This window comes from Oncorhynchus masou, chromosome 27 (genome assembly GCF_036934945.1).
Source record: "Oncorhynchus masou masou isolate Uvic2021 chromosome 27, UVic_Omas_1.1, whole genome shotgun sequence".
NCBI classification, from domain to species: Eukaryota; Metazoa; Chordata; class Actinopteri; order Salmoniformes; family Salmonidae; genus Oncorhynchus; species Oncorhynchus masou.
In genome coordinates this window covers 17,073,740-17,098,251 of record NC_088238.1, presented here as the reverse complement: position 1 = coordinate 17,098,251, position 24,512 = coordinate 17,073,740, and the positions used below count along the sequence as shown (strand labels likewise).

General features: G+C 44.1%; 1 pseudogene; it reads left to right on the top strand.

Moving 5' to 3' along the window:
* Window positions 1-630: 630 nt before the first annotated feature.
* Window positions 631-23,250, top strand: LOC135516598 (sodium- and chloride-dependent GABA transporter 2-like; annotated as a pseudogene).
* The last annotated feature ends 1,262 nt before the right edge of the window (window positions 23,251-24,512 follow it).

Below are 24,512 nucleotides of genomic sequence, written 5' to 3'. Positions count from 1 at the left end.
CCACTGTCCGACCCGAAGACCACCAACGTCATGATTTTACCTATTATTTTTCCGATTCCCATTCGTCTTGAAAGCACCATATACAGTATGAACAGTCGCTCCCTGCCAGGTAATTAAAATATATATATACATTATGAAGAAAGTGCACAACAGGTGAATTAATGTATGGAATAAACATACCTAAATGACTTATGTTGTGATGGTGCTATTTGAAGAGCAATTGTATTTACTTTAGGCCTATCACAAACAATCATCAGCCCTTATTATGACAAGAATTCCAGACATTCCAGTGTCTGACTGAGGGATTGAAATAAATTGTCTCTACCTTATTCTTTGTTATTCAACACATTATGAAATAGGATAGGATAGCCAAATGCAAAACAAATCATCAAAAAGTTTCGTATTTTCTTTAATTGAATTTAAATGATTTAGTTGAATACATTTTTTGTTAAACTGGTGGACATGTCAACTCTCTTCCACATATACAATGGTCCTCCACAATGGTAGGCTGTTTTACTGTATCATTCTACATAGCTGTTATAGGCTATCATCCTGGTTCAGTTCAATACCATGTGAAGGCTTTGGAGTTTGTAGACACGCCCCTACTCCCACTTCAACATTCTTTCCAACGACCCTCTATCTGTGCAGCCAAAGGAACTGCTTCATTGACTCCTACCAGCTGTGTGGAAAAGCAGGATCTATTGCATTGAAATAGTGGGTGAGTTGTAAGATATATTTTGCATGCATAATTGAATGATTGTGCCTAACACATGGAGGATTCACAGAAAGGATAGTGCTTTACTCACCTTTTTCATCTTGCATGCAGGAATCCTTTTTCTCAAACAAATACATTGCAAACTTTGGATTTTAGCATATGCCTAAATAAAAGTTCAAGCTAAACAGCCAGTCTGCATCTGCATGATTGTATTGCATTGCTGCATTGTACATTACTGCACATAATCCATGGAGGAAATGTGCTTAATGGGAAAACACCTTAACTTCAATGTCTTGTGGATATCTAAAACAATCAATTATTATCTTGTTTTTCATACATTTGTGCAGATAGGCTATGACAGACTGCATAACTAAGCAAACAAATAACCTAGTCATAAATGTTAGTATCCTAGGAGGAGTAGAATGTCTGCATTAGGATAAAGCCTCAGGCTCTCTAACAGAACAAAGACTTAATCTGTCTTGATTGGGACATATTGTGTTGAAGAGAGCCTCTGAGTAAGATGTAAACACGGAGTCCGCACCAGATGTAACAATGAGAGGGAGAGCGGAGGAAAGAGAGAGACGGGAGGAGTGTGTGTGTGTGTGTGTGAGAGAGAGAGAGAGAGATAAAGAAAGAAGGAGAAAAGATGTGTTAGTTCATGCGTGAGAGTGAGTAAGAAAGAGCGTGAGAGAGAAAGAGAGAGCTTTGGCAATATCTACAAAATGTCCTGCCAATAAAGCATTTTGAATTTAAGAGAAAGTGAGTGAACATGGAAGAGGAGATGGTTGGAGGGACCACTCCAGGAGGACCAGTGGACTCAGAGGCCCAGAAACGGAGCCCCGAGGATGCGCTTCAGCAGGAGAGGGGCAAGTGGGCCAACAAGACTGAATTCCTGCTCTCCATGGCTGGTGAGATCATTGGCCTGGGCAACGTATGGCGCTTCCCTTATCTGTGCTACAAGAACGGAGGAGGTAAGTAAACCAGCACCTCCCCATCTATTGACTGTCAGAATAAACAGTAGGATTACAATATCATGGTCTGAAAGCACTAAAACCAATGAAGAGTTTGGTCATATTTATAGGATGTTGACAGATGTGCAGCCCTTTTTGGAATAGCCTGAAAAGAGCAGGGAGATAAAGAAAGAATGAAAAGAAAGAAAGACAGCTGGTGTGTTGGTGTGAGAGAGTAATTGAACATCAGATAATGAGAGAGAGTGTGAGAGAGTAATTGAACATCAGAGAATGGGAGAGAGTGTGTGTGAGAGTAATTGATCAGATAATGAGAGAGAGAGTGTGTGAGAGAGTAAGTGAACATCAGAGAATGAGAGAGAGTGTGCGAGAGAGACAGAGAGAGAGAAAGAAAGTGAGAGATAGAGGGATTAGATTAACCTGGAGAAGAGTCCCCTAAGCAAGCTGGTCCTGGGGCTCTGTTCACAAACACAACCAGACCCCACAGAGCCCCAGGACAGCAACACAATTAGACCCAAACAAATCATGAGAAAACAAAAAGATAATTACCTGACACATTGGAAAGAATTAACAAAAAAGGGAGCAAACTAGAATGCTATTTGGCCCTAAACAAAGAGTACACAGTGGCAGAATATCTGACCACTGTGACTGACCTAAAATTAAGGAAAGCTTTGACTATGTACAGACTCAGTGAGCATAGCCTTGCTATTGAGAAAGGTCGCTGTAGGCAGACATGGCTCTCAAGAGAAGACAGGCTGTGTGCTCACTGCCCACAAAATGAGGTGGAAACTGAGCTGCAGTTCCTAACCTCCTGCCAAATATGTGACCATATTCGAGACACATATTTCACAGACTCACAAAGAATACGAAAAACAAATAACATTTTGATTAACTCCCATATCTATTGGGTGAAATACCACAGTGTGCAATCACAGCAGCAAGATTTGTGACCTGTTGCCACAAGAAAAGAGCAGCCAGTGAATAACAAATGCCATTGTAAATACAACCCATATTTATAATGCTTATTTTTTTCCTCCCTTTTTGACTTGAACTATTTGCACATCATTACAACACTGTATACTGTATAGACATTATAGGACATTTGAAATGTCTTTATTCTTTTGGAACTTGTGTGAGTGTAATATTTCCTGTTCACGTTTTTTTTATTGCATGGAGAGAAAGAGAGAGAGAGAGAAGAAAGAGAGAGAGAGATAAGAAAGATGTTTCCCGAGGGAGTTGACTCTTATGTCCGTTAACCCTGTGGGCGGAGCTTCACCTCAAATATTCTGTGAGCAACAAAAGATGTATGCATCCTAAAAAAACAACAAGGATACCAGGCCTGCGATTGCTTTTGTGCAGCCTCAAAGGCTCTCTGTATCCACTGGAAAGTTCATTCATTTCCTTATGAAGGATATCTATTCAGCTGTCAACTCTTTTCATGGACTCGTAGCTAAAGAACATGTTCTGACTACTGTACAGTAATACTGCATCATCACACAACTGAAATGTCAATAAGCATTTCCTTGGTCTATTCACACAAAATGTTTTGTCATTCATCTCAATGGCTTTATCCTTGTATCCTTCCTGCTGTTCTATTTGAGCATTTACCATAGCAACACACCTTTCATACAGTAAACACTCTTTTTCACTGGTGTTTCTAACCCTCTACAGGTGTCTTCTTTATCCCGTACTTTGTCTTCCTCTTCTTCTGTGGTATCCCTGTGTTCTTCCTGGAGACGGCATTGGGCCAGTACACCAGCGAGGGCGGGGTCACAGCCTGGAGGAAGATATGTCCCATGTTCGAAGGTGATCACTCTGTCTGCTCCTTACATTATTACATTATGGGACAGTTCCCCAGACACAGATTTAGCCTATGGGGAATCTTCCAGTCAGGTCACCCATGATACAAGTCAGTAATCGACATCCATCCATGTCTGAGGACGTCGGGAGATGATGTAGAAACCAGCCACTAGGGGCAACAGTGAGTGCTGTTACCTTTAAGTAGGTTTCGGTTTTGCTGGTTTTGCTAGTTTTGCTAGGGTGTTGTGGATGGGCGTAGGCATCTGCCTTTGGTTCCAAAAGTAACATGTTCGAATCCAGAAAGGAAGTGGTTTTTGATATTTTTGTTTTAAGTGTAACCCAAACCTTAACCCTTACCTTAAGTATTCGGGGGTTAATGCCTAACCTTAAAAATACAGAGTTAATGCCTAAACTTCACCTTAAACACTTAAAAATGTGATGTTTGGAACAGCTTCGAAATTTGACGTTTGACGTGAGACTGTGAGAGCTTGTAGCAGTCTTCTTTATTAATAAATGTCAAGTCCCCTGTTTTGGGGACCTGCGTGGTTCTGGTATCGTTTCCGACTGACATTTTCACTGATAAATTGATCTGTGGACACCATAGGTTGAAATGGCTTGCATTGAGCAGTAGCACTGATTCTCACGGACACAGGAGTATATGTGGGGTGTCCCTCCTACCATTTTATTCGCTCTTCTGACTGTCCATCAACTCCAGGCTGAACCCTACATCACAGCCACTAACAACACATATGCCTGGAGTCCTTACATTGTAGCGCAGCAGGAGAGAGGGGTTTCGTCGCTGTACCACATTCAGAGATCGATTTATTGACAGTAAATTAAAATAATTCATACATTTTAAACAAAAAACACTTTCTGCTTGTAACAGACATACAAGATTGATATGAGATGAAAGGCAAGTTCCAAACGAGCTCAGTGAGACGTTCACAGCGATGGGGGTAGCGATGGGGGTAGACGGGGGTAGACGTTGGGGGGGAGACGTTTTGATCAAGAGAGACCTTTAGAAAATATGCACATTTTCTCTAACACTCAACATACAAATATGTATTCTACAGTTATAAGGAAGGTGAAATCTTATAGTTAGTTGTTGTATAATTTGATTATATTATATTTCAAAAGCGTGTATCATTTCAAGCCGTATTCATACAGTTCTATTGAATAGGAAATACACAATATAACATTTTCATGATACTTCTACTGTGTACTTCAGCTTGTATCTTCAAAAGTGACGACACCTCAGCAATGTATAACTATTCTTACCAGAAAGGTGAGATTGTAACCTTGGAGTATGCAGCATTACTAGTTATAGTTCATGGCCCTCTCATGATAATAATTACTTTTGGGGATTACTTAGATGACATTTTTGATTACATAACCATTAACATGGCTTTTTAGTGCAGGACTATCCATTATTTGTGTCCGGGAATCGGGCCTTATGCTAGTTAAAACAGGGATTAAAATGTGTTGTTTCAGGCTAAACTCATGAGATGCTGCTGTGTACAAAGACATTGATTGAAAACAAATACATTTCACATGTTCTATATCTAACTGTAATTTTCTAGGTATTAAGCAGGCTTTTGTTCCAGCCCAGTACTAACACTCCCGATTCAACTTAACAAAGTCTCAATGACATGTTTGTTAATTTAGGTATTGTAGTGCTGGGCTGAACCAAAAGCCTGCACAACCTGTAGTTCTCCAGATCCATGGTTTGACCACTGTGCTAAGTTATTTAAAGAACGGTCACCTTATCAAATGTTAACCTGCCTTTGCTTTTCTGTCTATAGGAGTGGGAATTGCATCCCAAGTGATTGTGGCGTACTTGAACATCTATTACATAGTGGTGCTAGCCTGGGGTCTGTTCTACCTATTCAACTCCTTCAGGAATCCACTGCCCTGGTCCACCTGTGACAATGAGTGGAATACTGGTACAAGAACTCAATACAGACACAGACACACGTAGACATAGACACACGTGCACGTATGCATGTGCACATACTTACTTACTCAAACTCACTCACTAATTCTCTCTCCCTGTCTCTCTCTCTCTCTCTCTCTCTCTCTTTCTCTCTCTCTCTCTCTCTCTCTCTCTCTCTCTCTCTCTCTCTCTCTCTCTCTCTCTCTCTCTCTCTCTCTCTCTCTCTCTGTCTCTGTCTCTGTCTCTGTCTCTTCTCTCTGTCTCTGTCTCTGTCTCTTTCTCTCTCTCTCTTCTCTCTCTCTCTCTCTCTCTCTCTCTCTCTCTGTCTCTTGTCTCTGTCTCTTGTCTCTGTCTCTTGTCTCTTGTCTCTGTCTCTCTCTCTCTCTCTCTCTCTCTCTCTCTCTCTCTCTCTCTTGTCTCTCTCTCTCTCTCTCTCTCTGTCCCTCTCTCTCTGTCTCTGTCTCTCTGTCTCTGTCTCTGTCTCTGTCTCTTGTCTCTGTCTCTTGTCTCTGTCTCTCTCTTTTTCTCTCTCTAACATTCTCACAGAGAACTGTCATAATTTCAGTTCCATGTTGTTGAACCCACACCTCTCCCAGTTGGACTCAGACTGGTCCTTCCTTCACAACCAGACTGACTATAATGACTACAATATGTTGAGGTAGGCCTCCTTATTGTACTTTGAAGATATCAAATACACTGGGTGTTGATGAAGATACACTGGGTGTTGATGAGGTGCAGTCATGCAGAGATTGAGATTACTGTATTGTGGTTCCTTTTGTTATTTCTCACTGCTTTTTCATTGGTTTACCCCCCTCTTTCTCTTTCAGTAATGAAACCATGAAGATCACGTCTCCCGAGGAGGAGTTTTGGGCGTAAGTTTGAAACCAATCATAACTTCTGAAATACACACGCACACGCACACACACATACTGATAGTGATGATGATGAGTCATGTTGACAGACAATATAGGGCCCACCCAACGGCCCAGCAGAACACCGGGTAAGGGAAATTAGCCAATTACAGCATGGAGGGAACCATAAAACAACCAATTAGAGTGCTCGATAATGATTATTTTGTGTTCAAATTCAGTGTTGTTGTTTTGTCAGACTAGTCTGGTGATTTTGTAATAGGCCATGGTTCTTCCCACATGATACATTCCTGATGGTGTTTCCGGGTGGTGCAGGATTGGGAAATGGGCTGAGAACAGCACTCTAAAGCGTTTTCTTCTAAATGAGAACAATATGTGTCCTTTCTTTGGGGTTCAAAGCCTAAACTAAAACCCTCTAAACTAAACTGGGGAAAATGGAACATCTGTATCTATCATGCCGATGCTATTTTGTCTCTGTATTCGTGCAGAGGCTCCATATGGAGACTATAAAGTTGGAAAAAGAACACGTGTCTTTCTGTCGGGTCGGCTGTCGCTGTGAATTTGTTTGGGTTTGATTTGTGTGGGGAGAGGATCTCTGAAATAAAACACCATGTCGAAGATGGTATGTAGTACATAGAGGGTCATGGTATTGGGATTTGACGTAATTTGATGAATGTCAATTTTGACCCATCAATTCCTTGTGATTACTGGGTTAATTCAGCATGGTTACTAGGTTAAAACAGAAACAACTAAAAGGGTTAAGTTTAGGTATTCATTCCAAATGGTTAAGGTTAGGGTTACGGTTTGGGGAAAGCATAAAACTAAATAATAATGAAATAAAAAGCGCTGTTTCCATTTATCATCATCATACTCTCCCTTGTTGCTAAACATTTGTGAACTGCTGTGGCGCCATGGTCTAAATGTCTTACTGACCAGCCTGGCGTGTGTGTGTGTGCATTCGTGTGTGTGTGTGTGTGTGTGTGTGTGTGTGTGTGCATTCATGTGTGTGTGTGTGTGTGTGTGTGTGTGTGTGTGTGTGTGTGTGTGTGTGTGTGTGTGTGTGTGTGTGTTTGTGTGTGTGTGTGCATTCATGTGTGTGTGTGTGTGTGTGTGTGAATTCATATGTGTGTGTGTGTGTGTGTGTGTGTCTGTGTGTTTGTGTGTGTGCATTCGTCCTTACATATGTGTGTGTGTTGTTCCCCAGTCGTCGGGTGTTGAGGACGTCAGATCATGTGTCTCTGGGTGCTGTACATTGGGACCTGGCTCTCTGTCTGCTGCTGGCCTGGATCATCTGCTACTTCTGCATCTGGAAGGGAGTCAAATCTACAGGCAAGGTGAGCTGGCAGCCTCTCATACAGCCTCCCATGTGTGTGTGTGTGTGTGTGTGTGTGTGTGTGTGTGTGTGTGTGTGTGTGTGTGTGTGTGTGTGTGTGTGTGTGTGTGTCTGTCTGTGTGTTCAAGTGTATCTTCATTTGTGGCCACAGGTGGTGTACTTCACAGCAACGTTCCCCTACCTGATGCTCTTTATCCTGTTTATCCGAGGTGTGACTCTACCAGGGGCTGGAGAAGGCATAAAGTACTATCTCTGGCCTCAAATGGACAAGATCTTGGAACCTGAGGTAAGACTGATGGGACAGGGATGGTAGTAGGGAGAAAATATGGTAGTAGGGAGGAAAGATGGTAGTAGGGAGGAAAGATGGTAGTAGGGAATAAAGATGGTAGTCGGGAATAAAGATGGTAGTAGGGAGGAAAGATGGTAGTAGGGAGGAAAGATGGTAGTAGGGAGTAAAGATGGTAGTAGGGAATAAAGATGGTAGTAGGGAGGAAAGATGGTAGTAGGGAGGAAAGATGGTGGTAGGGAGGAAATATGGTAGTAGGGAGGAAAGATGGTAGTAGGGAATAAAGATGGTAGTAGGGAGGAAAGATGGTAGTAGGGAGGAAAGATGGTAGTAGGGAGGAAAGATGCTAGTAGGGAGGAAAGATGGTAGTAGGGAGGAAAGATGGTAGTAGGGAGGAAAGATGGTAGTAGGGAGGAAAGATGGTAGTAGGGAGGAAAGATGGTAGTAGGGAGGAAAGATGGTAGTAGGGAGGAAAGATGGTAGTAGGGAGGAAAGATGCTAGTAGGGAGGAAAGATGGTAGTAGGGAGTGAAGATGCTAGTACAGAGGAAAGATGGTAGTAGGGAGTGAAGATGCTAGTACAGAGGAAAGATGGTGGTAGGGAGGAAAGATGGTAGTAGGGAGGAAAGATGGTAGTAGGGAGGAAAGATGGTAGTAGGGAGGAAAGATGCTAGTAGGGAGTGAAGATGCTAGTACAGAGGAAAGATGTTCTCTAGCATTTTCTCTCTCTCTTTCTCTGCTCACAATCCCAAAGCGGAACTGGGATCTTAGCAAGAAAAGCAAACCAAGACCTTTAGAGTTAAACAGTAACCCGAACACACCATAACATCAACACACAGTAACAAAAACACCATCCTCCCAGAGCAGGATGAAGTTGCCCCTATACGCTGATCTTGGGTCAGTTTTGTATTTTCCCCACTTATTTATTTAAGATACTCTGTCAATGGCAACGGTCAAACACTCAGGCATTCAAGATGGTGCCAGTAGGTCTCATAAAAGAGACATTCTTTGAAGATGCTAGTACAGAGGAAAGATGGTAGTAGGGAGGAAAGATGCTAGAGATTTTATAATTTGTCTCATTCTTTGATGATTGCCTTTGACCCTAGTGGTATTTATAGGTGTAGGGTGTGAGAAAAGTTGCTAAGATGCGTAATCCCCAGTTACAGAGGAAAGATGGCCAGATGAATGTAGGGAGGAAATGATTGCTTAGTAACTCTGTGTCTCGACACAGCTGAAGAACAGACCAGGGAGAAAATGTGTGTTCGACTGCATGCCATGTGTTTTATTTTGGATTTGGGGAAGAAGTCTGGAGTGAAGGTTGTGTATTAGTTTAGAGGTCTGTGTATAAACAGATGGTAGTTTAGGGAGGAAAGATGCTAGTAGGTATAAACAGAGAGAAGATTTAGCTGTGTATAAACAGAGGAAAGATGTTTAGGGCTCTGTGTATAGCATTTTCTGTGTATAGATAGAGAGAAGAGGTTAGGGGTCTGCTAAACAATCCCAAAACAGAGGAACTGGGATCTTATAGATAAGAGAAAGCAAAACAAGACCTTTAGGGTAGTGTATAAACAGAGAGAAGAACAGACCTGTGTATAAACAGAGAACACAGGGGTCTATAAACAAAAAGACCATCTGTGTATAGACAGAGATGAAGAGGTTTAGGGGTCTGTGTATACGCTGATTTAGGGTCTGTTTTTAAGTATGTTTCCCCAGAGAGAAGAGGTTATTTATTTAAGATACTCTGTCAATGGCAACGGTCAAACACTCAGGCATTCAGACGATTTCTTTAGGTGCCAGAGAGTCTCATAAAAGAGACATTCTTTGGTATGGATTGCCTTTGACCCTAGTACAACATTAAGTTTATAGGTGTAGGGTCTGTGTAGAAAGAGTTGGGTCTGTGAGACAGAGGGGCTTAGGGTCTGTGTATAGACAGAGAGAAGAGCTTTAGGGGCTGTGTATAGACAGAGAGAATCCCCAGTCTGTGTATACTGAGAAAGAGGTTAAGGGGTGGCCAGATGAATGAGCTTCAGGGTCTGTGTATAGACAGATTGGTCTGTGTATAGACAGAACTCTGTGTCTGTGTATAGACAGAGAGAAGAGCAGCTGTGTAGAACAGACCAGGGAGAAAAGAGCTTTAGTGGGCTGTGTAGACTGACAGAGAGAAGAGTTTTATTTCTGTGTATAGACAGAGAGAAGAGCTTTAGTGGGCTGTGTAGAGACAGAAGGTTGTGTATTAGTTTAGAGGTCTGTGTATAAACAGAGAGAAGAGGTTTAGGGGTCTGTGTATAAACAGAGAGAGCTTTAGTGGGCTGTGTAGAGACAGAGAGAAGAGCTTATCTGTGTATAAACAGAGAGAAGAGGTGGGCTTGTATAGACAGAGGAAGAGGTTTAGGGTCTGTGTATAAACAGAGAGAAGAGGTTTAGGGGTCTGTGTATAGACAGAGAGAGTTTAAGGGGTCTGTTTAGGAGGTCTGTTATAGAGAGAAGAGTTTAGGGGTCTGTGTATAGACAGAGAGAAGAGGTTTAGGGGTCTGTGTATAGACAGAGAGAAGAGCTTTAGTGGGCTGTGTATAGACAGAGAGAAGAGCTTAAGGGGTCTGTGTATAGACAGAGAGAAGAGCTTTAGTGGGCTGTGTATAGACAGAGAGAAGAGCTTTATGGGCTGTGTATAGACAGAGAGAAGAGCTTGTGTAGACAGAGAGAAGAGCTTGGGCTGTGTATAGACAGAGAGAAGAGGTTTAGGGGTCTGTGTATAGACAGAGAGAAGAGTTTAAGGGGTCTGTGTATAGACAGAGAGAAGAGGTTTAGGGGTCTGTGTATAGACAGAGAGAAGAGTTTAAGGGGTCTGTGTAGAGACAGAGAGAAGAGCTTTAGTGGGCTGTGTAGAGACAGAGAGAAGAGCTTTAGTGGGCTGTGTAGAGACAGAGAGAAGAGCTTAAGGGGTCTGTGTATAGACAGAGAGAAGAGCTTAAGGGGTCTGTGTAGAGACAGAGAGAAGAGCTTATGGGGTCTGTGTAGAGACAGAGAGAAGAGCTTTAGTGGGCTGTGTATAGACAGAGAGAAGAGCTTAAGGGGTCTGTGTAGAGACAGAGAGAGGAGAAATGAAGGGGCCCATCCCAGCTGGCTGTGGTAGTATGTGGATTATACTGGGATGGATAATGGCCTTTGTTATGGGGCAGACTGCAGGCCTCCCAGGCCCTATCGCCCTCCTGCTAACACTAACCAGATGCTGCTATGAGTGTGTCTGCTGAGGGTCTGCTGAGAGGGTTGATGTTGTCAACACACACACATAGGAAGTGCAAGCAGACACAGGCAGCCATACATACACACAAACACGCACATGAACGGACACAGATGGATGTTGGCCTGAGAAAGACAGTAGAGAGCCCAGATTATTGGCCCTAGACAAACCTGATGTTACACAAGTTGTAGTTGATTGTTGTCAGCTTTGACAGAGACATTTATCCAATGTTTTATGGGTCTACAGGAGATGTATTTGATGAAAACCACATGGTTCTGACCCTTTTTTGTTTACTTTAATGAGTGAAAGTAGCTGAACATGTGACAGTAAAATAGATATTCTTTCTTCCTGTACTCTGCCCCCCTCATTCTCTCTTTCTCTTCTCCCTATCTCCATCCCTCTCACTCTCTTTCCTACCTCCCTCCTTCCCTCTCCTCTCCTCCCTCTATCCCTCCCCTGTCTTTCACTCCTTGCCTCCCCCTCTCTCTCCCTCTCTCTCCTTGCCTCCATCTCTCTTCTCCCTTACTCCATACCTCCCATTCTTTCTCCTACCCTCTCTCTCTCTCCTCCCTTCCTCCATCCATCCATCCATCCATCCATCCATCCATCCATCCATCCATCCCCCTCCCTCCATCCACCCCTCTCACTTTCTCCTCCCTCCATCCCTCCCTGTTTTTCACTCCTTGCCTCCCCCTCTCGCTCTCCCTCCCTGCCTCCATCTCTCTCCTCCCTTCCTCCATCCATCCATCCATCCCCCTCCCTCCATCCATCCTTCTCCCCCTCTCTCTCTAGGTGTGGCGTGACGCAGGGACCCAGGTGTTTTTCTCCTACGCTGTATGTCAGGGGGTCCTCACCTCTCTGGGCAGCTACAACAAGTACAACAACAACTGTTACAAGTCAGTGTGACACACCACTGCACACAGCTTCCCCTTCAAAACTATATTTGAATCGTCACATAAAAACGAAAACATTTTCAAGTATGTCAACTGTGCTTGATTTAGTTTGCACTTTACGAAAGGAACCAATGGAATAGTCCCAAAAGTGAAAAACTGCACATCTCTTTTCTATCCAAACGGTATCCTCTCACATTGATTTAGAGTAGCATGCTCGGTCCCTCTTGACGTTATTTGAATTGGATCACATAGACCTGGGTCAAACACATCATTATGTCACATGTTTTTCAACACTTGAGCTATGCTTGATATAGTTTGCTGTGTACAATAGAACCAATGGAATGGTCCCAAATGTGCAAACTCCACGCTAAGTCAAGAGCAGCTGAAATACCTTCAAGTGTTTAGTTTGAACTAACTACAGCTAAAAGGACACTGTAAGTGTAATTGATTATGTGTTTATTGTTCTTATGTACAGTACCCTCCTGTGAGGTCACATAAGTTGTGTTCAAACACATTTTACACATCATGTTGTGTTCCAGGGAGTGATAGTGTGTTCCATTTTACACATCATGTTGTGTTCCAGGGAGTGATAGTGGTTTTACACATCATGTTGTGTTCCAGGGAGTGATAGTGATTTTACACATCATGTTGTGTTCCAGGGAGTGATAGTGATTTTACACATCATGTTGTGTTCCAGGGAGTGATGATTTTAGTTGTGTTCCATTTTACACATCATGTTGTGTTCCAGGGAGTGATAGTGATTTTACACATCATGTTGTGTTCCAGGGAGTGATAGTGATTTTACACATCATGTTGTGTTCCATTTTACACATCATGTTGTGTTCCAGGGAGATAGATAGTGATTTTACACATCATGTTGTGTTCCAGGGAGTGATAGTGATTTTACACATCATGTTGTGTTCCAGGGAGTGATAGTGATTTTACACATCATGTTGTGTTCCAGGGAGTGATAGTGATTTTAACAAACCATGTTGTGTTCCAGGGAGTGATAGTGATTTTAACAACCATGTTGTGTTCCAGGGAGTGATAGTGATTTTAACTACCATGTTGTGTTCCAGGGAGTGATAGTGATTTTAACACATCATGTTGTGTTCCAGGTGAGGGAGTGATAGTGATTTTAACTATGTTGTGTTCATGTTGTGTTCCAGGGAGTGATAGTGATTTTAACTCATGTTGTGTTCCATGTTGTGTTCCAGGGAGTGATAGTGATTTTAACTATGTTGTGTTCCATGTTGTTTTACACATCATGTTCCAGGGAGTGATAGTGATTTTAACTACCATGTTGTGTTCCAGGGAGTGATAGTGATTTTTTTAACTACCATGTTGTGTTCCAGGGAGTGATAGTGATTTTAACTATGTTGTGTTCCATGTTGTGTTCCAGGGAGTGATAGTGATTTTAACTACCAGGGAGTGTTGTGTTCCAGGGAGTGATTTTAGTTGATTTTAACTACCATGTTGTGTTCCAGGGAGTGATAGTGATTTTAACTACCATGTTGTGTTCCAGGGAGTGATAGTGATTTTACACAGGGAGTGATAGTGATTTTAACATGTTGTGTTCCAGGGAGTGATAGTGATTTTAACTACCATGTTGTGTTCCAGGGAGTGATAGTGATTTTAACACCTTGTTGTGTTCCAGGGATAGTGATTTTACACACCATGTTGTGTTCCAGGGAGTGATAGTGATTTTAACTCTGCATTCTCACCAGTTGTGTTCCACCAGCATCTTTGCTGGATTCGCCGTCTTTTTAACTCCGTTGTGTTCTGGGATTCATGGCTCACACATTGGACGTGGACATGTTGTGTTCCAATGATAGTGATGTTAAAGGAGGTGGGCCTCTTTCCTCCACATCCCCCTCTTCCTCATCTTCATCCCTTTTGTTCAAATAGTGATTTTACACTCCTTACTGTTGTGTTCAGAGGTCAAGTTTGTCAACACCTTGATATAGATTTTATGCGATTCCTTCATTTCTGTTATATGTCGTGTGAACTGGGATCTCCAACTCTGGTCCTAAAAATGTACTTGGTGTGCAGGTGTTTGTTCCAGCCCAGCACAGACATATTTGATGAAACAAATTGTGGTGCAGACTGAAGACTATAATTAGTTGATGTGAAATAGGTATGTTAGTGCTGGGGCGGAACAAGAGTCTGCATTCCCAGTATCTCCCAGTAGAGATGGAGAAGCCTGTGCTATAGTTACGATACTGCTCATTGTCATAACCAATAATGGCCACAAGAGGGCCCTTCAGCCCAATGCACCACACCATAAAACCTCTATCACAACTGGTCTCCTCCACACAGCATTAAGACAACACATCAACAGCAGAACAATTCCATATGCATTTTTCAGGCCGGTGATATTTACCTGCAAATATGAATAAATTAATGTGTGTGTGTGGGATGTTTCCCCCAGGACCTGGTCTGGCTTTCATTGCCTATCCCAAAGCCGTGTCCCTGCTACCAGGGGCCCAGTTCTGGGCCGTCCTCTTTTTTCTTATGGTTATCTTACTGGGTCTGGACAGCCAGGTACTATACAGGGACGTGTGTGTGTGTGTGTGTTTGATAGAGTTGTATTTAATTTATTAAGCTTAAATCAGGTAATGTGTCATTTTCAGTTGACAGGATACATCTTTGTGCATGTGTGTGTTGTGAACATATTGTGTGTGTTCCCTCCCAGTTTGTGTGTGTAGAGAGCTTGGCCACATCCATCACTGACATGTTCCCTGGTGTACTGCGGAGGCCTGGCCGGAGAGAGATCTTAGTACTAGTCATCGCTGTAGTCTGCTTCCTACTGGGTCTGCCTCTCATCACGGAGGTAGGAGAGAGGAGAGAGAGGGAGAGAGGGAGAGAGAGAGGGGAGAGAGAGTGAGGGAGAAGGGAGAGAGAGGGAGAGAGAGGGAGAGAGAGGGAGAGAGGGGAGAGAGGGATTTTAGAGATGTTGTGAGGGGAGTGAGGGAGAGATTTTTTAAGGGAGAGTTGTGGGGAGTGAGGGAGAGAGAGGGAGAGAGGGAGAGATAGAGATTTTAGAGAGGGGAGAGAGGGAGAGAGAGAGGGAGAGAGATGAGTGAGGGAGAGAGAGGGAGAGGGGGAGTTGTGTTCCAGGGAGAGAGGGAGAGAGAGAGAGGGAGAGAGGAGAGAGAGAGAGGGAGAGAGAGAGAGAGAGAGAGAGAGGGAGGGAGAGGGAGAGGGAGAGAGGGAGAGAGGAGGGAGGGAGAGAGAGAGTGGTGTAAAAGAGTTATATAGAGGGTGGAAGACAGAGAAAAAGAGAGATGGAGGGAGAGAGATAGAGAGAGAGAGTGTTCGGATGCTAGTAAACTCTTCAATAGCAATAGGAACAGAAGTTCACCTCTGACATCCATGTCCTCCTGCCCTTCCCATCAGAATGGGATAGTCCTCTTTCAGTTGATTGACTCATATGGACCCAGTGGGACCAGTCTGCTGTTCATTGCATGTTTTGAGTGCATGATTTTAACGTCGCCTGGGTCTACGGTGAGTGACGTCACTACTAACATGATTGTACCGACTATGTTTACCGTAGTTACTGTTCTAATCGTTAAAGTGAATCTAGGCTCTAAGAGCCAGTTTCCTGGACCCAGTTGAAGCCTGGTTCTGGACTAAAATGCTATTTTTAGGAATATGGTCCATTGGGCATGCTATTTAGTCCAGTACTACAATACAGTCACAAGCAGTCACAACATGTTCATACCTGTACAATAAATGTACATTCACCGTAACATTACATCTAAATTGAAGTTCTATTACCAGGGAAGTGGGACACATGGTAGACCACTGTGTCTCAGCATGTTTTCAGTCAATCGAGGGGGACCCATGTGTGTGAATGTTTCTATCAAGACGAAGAGATGGATCTCGACTAAAAAGAAAGTGTGGATGGATTGGCTTTGCAGGTGCGAACCGTTTCCTTGACAACATTGAAGACATGATAGGCTACCATCCTTTCCCTTCGGTGCTGAAGTACTGCTGGCTGTTTGTGACACCACTCATCTGTGGGGTGAGTAAGACAGACACCTGTGTCATCTCTCTCTCTGCGTCTTTCTTTATGCTCATGTTCTCTTTCTTCATTACCTCTCTCCTGCTTTCATCTTGTTCTCTTTCTTTCTCTGTACCTTTTGCCCTCTCTCTCTCTCTCTCTCTCTCTCTCTCCTTTCTCTCCTCTCTCTCTCTCTCTCTCTCCCTGTTTCATGTTTCCTGTTTCTCCCTCGTGGTCTGTCTATCCCTTGTGGTCTCTCTCTCCCTGGTGGTCTCTCTCTCCCTCGTGGTCTCTCTCTCCCTGGTGGTTTCTCTCTCCCTCGCGGTCTCTCTCTCTCGTGGTCTGTCTCTCCCTCGTGGTCTCTCTCTCCCTCGTGGTCTGTCTCTCCCTCGTGGTCTCTCTCTCCCTTGTGGTCTGTCTCTCCCTTGTGGTCTCTCTCTCCCTCGTGGTCAGTCTCTCCCTCGTGATCTCTCTCTCTCCCTTGTGATCTCTCTCTCCCTTGTGGTCTCTCTCTCCCTCGTGGTCTCTCTCTCACTTGTGGTCTCTCTCTCCCTCGTGGTCTGTCTCTCCCTGGTGGTCTCTCCCTCGTGGTCTCTCTCTCCCTCGTGGTCTGTCTCTCCCTCGTGGTCTGTCTCTCCCTGGTGGTCTCTCTCTCCCTCGTGGTCTCTCTCTCCCTCGTGGTCTGTCTCTCCCTCGTGGTCTCTCTCTCACTCGTGGTCTCTCTCTCCCTCGTGGTCTCTCTCTCCCTCGTGGTCTGTCTATCCCTTGTGGTCTCTCTCTCCCTGGTGGTCTCTCTCTCTCCCTCGTGGTCTCTCTCTCCCTAGTTGTCTCTCTCTCCCTCGTGGTCTGTCTCTCCTCGTGATCTGTCTCTCCCTTGTGGTCTCTCTCTCCCTTGTGGTCTGTCTCTCCCTGGTTGTCTCTCTCTCCCTCGTGGTCTGTCTCTCCCTGGTGGTCTCTCTCTCCCTCGTGGTCTGTCTCTCCCTCGTGGTCTCTCTCTCCCTCCTCCCTCCCTCTTCCTTCTAACTTTGCAATGTATTCCTTCTATCCACAAATGACATTTGTTGATCACTATCTTTCTAATACCCTTTTCACAATACCGAGCCAAACTAAGCCGAGCTGTACTGGAATGGCCTGGAAAGCACAATGTGAAAATAAAATATCCCAGCCAGCACAGTACAGTTCTCCCTGACCCTCCCTAGTGGGAATCAGGTTTAAGTCGGCAGTATCCAGTCCTAACCTTCATCTCCACCTCTTCCTGGTTCTCCTCAGATCACCCTGGTGTATGACACACTGACCAGGTCATCAACCAATCTAAATCTAGAGTACCTGCACCTGGGCCCTGGGCCTCCCGAGTGGCCTCTCTCCTCATCCTCACCCCTCTGATGTGTATCCCTGTCTACATTCTGCTGTGTCTGTGGAGGGTGAGTGTCTATACCTCACCTACCGTCACTCCATCATCACCCACAGGCACTTACTGGGTGTCTATCCATAGATGTCTTGGTTTAGGGGTGGGTGGGGGAGGTGTGGTCTGTCTATATTTTAATATCTGTGTGTGTGTGTGCCTTGTGGTCTCTGTGGGTATTGTGGTTTTTCTTCAGGGTTTTGACCATGTCCTTCCTCCCAGAATCCTAAAGGGATGACCACTGCGTCCAGTGACCTGCGCCCTCACGGCCACACCAACCCAGACTCACCGTGTGTCCGTGTCATTATCGAGGGACAAGAGAAACCCCCTAACGCAGGGGATCGGGATGAGAAGCTGGCCATGGAGGAGATCAGTGGAGTCTAGTGTTGATGACATCATAGAACCTCGACCGTCAGGGTGCCGGACTGCCTGGTTGGTCTATGGGTTGTATTCATTATGGCGTCAGGTAGCCTAGTGGTTAAGAGTGTTGTGCCAGTAACCGAAAGGTCAATTGGTTCTGAATCCCCTAGCCAAAAAGGTAAAAAATCTGATGCGCCCTTGAGCAAGGCACTTAACCTTAATTGTTCCTGTAAGTTGCTCTGGATAAAAATGTCTGCTAAATAACTAAAATGTTAAAATTTGCCACCAAACGGAAGAAAAAGGACTGAAAAGGAGGGACAACTTGAACTTGTTCAATAAAAAATAAACAAATTTCTATGAAATGTTCGCTATGCTCTAATACCTGGGTGTCAAAGTCAAATGGACGGAGGGCCTGTGTCTAGTGGAGGGCCGGACTGTTCGAATGTTCATTGAAAAATCTGACTATAGTCTAGTGAACCTAATTGAACCTACTGAAAACCTAACAAATATATTCCAATATGATCAGATAAATAAAGCAATATTTTCTTATGGCTCTGTCAGTAATCTTTAATTTTCAACAGACACAAAAGACAAATTTCCTTTATATAAAAATCCCCATAACATGTCATTAAATGAAAGAAACCAGTGGGGGCACCATCAGTAGCCTATATTTTCTATTCTTGCAAAAGTGGTGCTGTTACTTCAAAGAAAAAAATCAATAATAGCAATTTTCTATCTTCCACTCAACTGAAATGTTTTCCTAAAATATAATTGGATTGAAATGACAATAAAATACCTGCGCCAGTGCAAAAATCTATTAATCAAAAGGAACGCAGGGGATCGGGATGAGAAGCTGGCCATTTGTTTAGGTGTTTGTGTATATATTTTAATATCTGGAAAGTGTGTTTGTGTGCGCGCGTCTGTGGGTATTGTGGTTTTCTTCAGAAGTAACATGACCTCGCCAGGCACGGCCACACCAACCCAGACTTTAATTCCTCTGCCTTTTGATGCCATTTGTTCCATGCCGGACTGCCTCTTGGTCTATGGGTTGTTTCATTATGGCGTCAGGTAGCCTAGCGGTTAAGAGTGTTGTGCCAGTAACCGAAAGGTCAATTGGTTCAATCCCCGAGCCAAAAAGGTTGAAAAAATCTGATGCGCCTTGAGCAAGGCATCTAACCTTAATTGTTCCTGTAAGTTGCTCTGGATAAAAATGTCTGCTAAATAACTAAAATGTTAAAATTTGCCACCAAACGGAAATGAAAATTGGACTGAAAAAGGAGGGACAACTTGAACTTGTTCAATAAAAAATAAACAAATTTTCTATGAAATGCTTCGCTATGCTCTAATAAATACAACCCAGGCTTCAACTGACCAGACTGAATGGCAGATACAGCAGGGCAAAGTCAACACCAACAAAAACAAATGATTGACATTTCAGATGCATCATGCTACACATGTTTACACCTGTTCTTGAATATTCAGAGGTGTTTTCTCTCTGTTGTATCTGTTTTTGTTTACTTTTCCTCCTGGATTGTATTTTTTTGAACCATTTTGATAACTGAGTCCAGAACCCCTTCATATACCTCATATGTTAGGGAACCGTGTATATTTCTATGTACTTGCCCTGTAAACAACCTCCTCATAATAAATTGAAAGATTTTCTGTATGTTTACTTGTAACCTTTATTTAACAAAAATTCCTATTTACATTGACGGCCTACACCGGCTCCCAATCACAGCCGGTTGTGATACAGCCTGGATTCAAACCAGGGTGTCTGGAGTGACGCCTCTAGCACTGGGATGCAGTGCCTTAGACCGCTGCGCCACTCGGGAGACCCCGAATATGCTAATGACTGATACCCGTTGTATTATTCAACATATTTTCAGTATACATGGTGTCCATGTTGTTACTTTCCGTCGATATCTCGGTCTGAAACAGCAAGCGGCCAGGCTCAACTTGTTCCCACTGTCAATTACAAATCAATCTATTCTAAACAGGACTTTCCCCTGCTCCTACAATACAAAACACCATGTTGTTCACCAAAACCATACCTCGCCCTCCCCTCTTGCCCATAGTTACAGACCTGGGTTCAAAAACTTGAGTTTGAGTTTGCCAGGCTTAATGGACCCATAGAATAGTCCCAACCTGTTAAACCCCACCCACCTGGTACTCCAGGCAGACAAGAGCCAACACTCAAAGATTTCAAATAATATTTGAACTGAGGTCTGACACTGTATGAACTTGGACAACCTACAGTATATTTGTTGGTGGGTACATATGTGATGTCACAGGGGGCACGGGGGCGATGCCGGAATGGGATCCTATCGTCTCTTTCCTGGTTCTGTGTCTCTGTCATCAGGCCACTGCTCATCCGGGGCTGCCATCCATGTAATCTGAAGCGGCATTCAATTAACTGGAAATTCATCCATATGTCCTTGGGCTCCTCACAATACCATCCGCACTGTGGAATTGTGGTACCTAACCTTGGGGCAACACCTCTCTGTCAGCCAATTAGAATATGGGAGAGATTTTTGTTGTTGTTGTTGTCAGCTAATTAAATATGAGGAAATGGTTGTTGGGGGCCAATGAGAATGCTAAGCTTGTGTGAAGGATCCAGTCAGCAGGCCAATAAAAGGATGGGGATTACGGTGGGGGAGTTATTTAAATTCAAACCACCATTTTGGATGGATGGGTTGGCTCCAGTTAAGGGCCCCTCGGGGCCTCAGGGAAACCGAGAACAAGAGGCCAGGAGGTCCATCCAACTAATTACAGTATCTGCTCATCCACATTGACTGGTCATTCTATCCCCACTTCTTTCCATGCATACACACTAGAAGTAAAACATATGCTAAATATAGTATCTTCTCATTAGGCCATCACATCACTTTGGTGTCTAATTTGGAACCTGTGGAATATAGACCATTCTGGTACAACCAACCCTGGAATTGATCTAGTGTCAACAACACAATTCGCACTCCAAAGGCTAGCGTTCTGAACATTACCCTAACTAAACTGCACGAAGCTAACCAACTCCGCTACACCTGCACCAACAACATCCAAGTTTTAAGTCAGTTCTGAATCCCTAACATTGTGCCATACTGCTGTCTGCAAATCACCAATGAGGATGCTTGTTCCCACATGTACCCAAACTAACAGTGAGGAGGCTGGTTCCCACATGTACCCAAACTAACAGTGAGGAGGCTGGTTCCCACATGTACCCAAACTAACAGTGAGGGGGCTGGTTCCCACATGTACCCAAACTAACAGTGAGGAGGCTGGTTCCCACATGTACCCAAACTAACAGTGAGGAGGCTGGTTCCCACATGTACCCAAACTAACAGTGAGGGGGCTGGTTCCCACATGTACCCAAACTAACAGTGAGGAGGCTGGTTCCCACATGTACCCAAACTAACAGTGAGGAGGCTGGTTCCCACATGTACCCAAACTAACAGTGAGGAGGCTGGTTCCCACATGTACCCAAACTAACAGTGAGGAGGCTGGTTCCCACATGTACCCAAACTAACAGTGAGGGGGCTGGTTCCCACATGTACCCAAACTAACAGTGAGGAGGCTGGTTCCCACATGTACCCAAACTAACAGTGAGAAGGCTGCAGTCCAAAATACATTGCTCTCTGATAGCTGTGACTTGACTGAATGAGAAATACATAGAGTGTGAATTGTGTTTTGGACAGTGTGATACAGTGTAGTACAGGATGATCTCCGTTCCAGACTATCCTATCAACGGGACCTGAAAGACTGGAATATCCTATGTTTCTCAGAGTCATGGCTGAGCAAGGACATGAATATACATCTCACTGGCTTTTCTATTCATAGTCAAGATCAGACGGCAGACTTGGGTAAGACGAAGGGAGGAGATGTGTGTCTCTTTGTTAAGAACAGCTTGTGCACCATTTCTAATGTTTTTACTTGCCTGAGTTAAAATACCTCATTTATAAGCTGCAGACCATCCTATTTACAGAGTGAGTTTTCATCTATATTTTTCATAGCTGTCAATTTGCCACCACAAACCAATGGTGGCACTAACGCCGCATACAAGAATCTGTATAGGGACATAGACAAGAAACAAGAAAACGCTCATTCAGAGGCAACGTTTCCCAAGGCCGGTGATTTTAATGAAGGGAAACAGAATTTTTTTTACCTCATTTTTATCACCTCTGCAACTAGAGGCGACAAAACTCTAAATCACTTTTACTCCACACAAAGAAACACATACAAGGCCGTCCATCACCTTCCCTTTGGGGAATAAGACCATAACTCCATCCTCCTGCTTACAAGCAAGTTGTCCAATGAAGCTAATGCAAAGCTACAGACTGGAATATGTTCCGGGATTCATCCGATGACACTGAGGAGTTTACCACATCAGTCACCGGCATCATTAATAAGTGCAACAACAACATCATCCCCATAGTTACCATACATACCCCAACCAGAAGCAATGGATTACAGGCAACGTCTGCACTGAGCTAAAGGCTAGAGCTGCCGCTTTCAAGGAGTGGGACACTAATCCGGTCTCGCTACAACCTCCGATAATTCACTAAACCTTGCTGGTTCTGGCGCTCAATAGATTTGGCAGGGCTTGCAAACTATCACAGATTACAAAGGGAAACCCTGCCACGAGCTTCCCAGCGATGTGAGCCTACTAGACAAGCCTTCTATGCTTGCTTCGCGGCATGCAACACTGAACCATGCACGAGAGCACCAGCTGTTCCGGACGATTGTGTGATCTCGCTTTCTGTAGCCAATGTATGTAAGACCTTTCAACAGGTTAACATTAACAAGGCCGCGGGGCCAGACAGAATACCAGGACACATACTAAGAGCATGCACTGACCATTGGATACACTTCAATTTGCATACCGCTCCAACAGATGCACAGATTACACCATCTATATTGCACAGCACACTGCCATCACCCACTTGGACAAAAGGATGCATATGTAAGAATGCTATTCATTGACTAGAGCTCACCATTCAACATCATAGTCCCCCCCAGGTTCATCACCAAATCCAGGACCCTGGGACTGAACTGCACCCTCTGCAACTGGATCTTGGACATCCTGACGGGCCGCCTCCAGACAGTAAGGGTAGGCAACAACACATCCGCAACACCAACCATCAACATGGGAGCTCCTCAGGGGTGTGTGCTTATTCCCCTCCTGTACTGCCTGTTACCCACAACTGTGTGACCGCACACTACTCCAACACCATCTTCAAGTTTGCTGACGACACGACAGTGGTAGGACTGATCACCGACAATGATGAGGCAGCCTATAAGGAGGAGGTCAGAGACCTGGAAGTGTGGTGCCAGGACAATAACTTCTCCCTCAACATCAGCAAGATAAAGGAGCTGATCCGGAAATGGAGGGCTGAGCAGGCCCACAACCATATCAACAGGGTTGTAGTGGAGCGGGGTCGAGAGCTTTAAGTTCCTCTGTGTCCACATCACTAAGGACTTAACATGGTCCACACTTCCAGGTGAGCTCTCTGCCATCCAGGACCCCTATACCAAGCGGGTGTCATAGAAAGGCCCTACATATTTTCAAAGACTCCAGCCACCTAAGCCATATCCTGTTCTTTCTGTTATCGCACAGCAAGTGGTACCAGTGCACCAAGTCTGGAACCAATAGGAACCTGAACAACTTCTACCCCCGAGCCATAAGACTGCTAAACAAGACTGCTAAATAGATAATCAAATGGCTACCCAGGCTACCTGCATTTACCCTTTTTTGCATTGCCTTTATGTACACACACTGGACTCCCAGACCACTCACACACACACACACACACACACACACACACACACACACACACACACACACACACACACACACACACACACACACACACACACACACACACACACACACACACACACACACACACACACACACACACACACACACACACACTACATATGCACACACACTTTTACACTCACCACATAAGCTGCTGGTACTGTCTATTATCTATCCTGTTGCCTAGTCACTTTAAGCCTACCTATATGTACATAGCTACCCCAATTACCTTGTACCCCTGCACATCGACTCAGTACTCATGCTGCCTGTATATAGCTATGTTATTTTTACTTGTTATTTACTGTGTATTTATTTGTCTTGTCACTATTCCTATTTTTTAGTTCATTTAGTATCTTCATCTCTAACTTTATCTTTAACTCTGCATTGTTGGAAAAGGACCCATGAGCATTTTACTGTTAGTCTACACCTTTATGAAGCATGTGACAAATAAACATGGGTTTGATTTGTAAACGAGGAATAGATTTGACTATTATGTTGTGCAACAGTTCAAGCCTCACACTCCATCATCCTCTAGTTTTATGTAAGGGATATTTCCCAAGTAGAATAACAGACAATCACAGAATCATACTTGAATCAATTGAAACAACTGCATATAACTATAATGATACAAGGTGAGGCCCAGATACAGACACGGGAGGCAGATGGTTTGAGTCTCTGATATTTATTATAATCCAAGGGGCAGGCAAGAGACAGGTTGTGGACAGGCAAAAGATCATAACAAGGTCAGAGTTCAGGAGGTACAGAGTGGCAGGCAGGCTGGAGGTCAGGGCAGCCTGAATGATCAGGCAGGCTCGAGGTCAGGGCAGTCTGAATGATCAGGCAGGCTCGAGGTCAGGGCAGTCTGAATGATCAGGCAGGCTCGAGGTCAGGG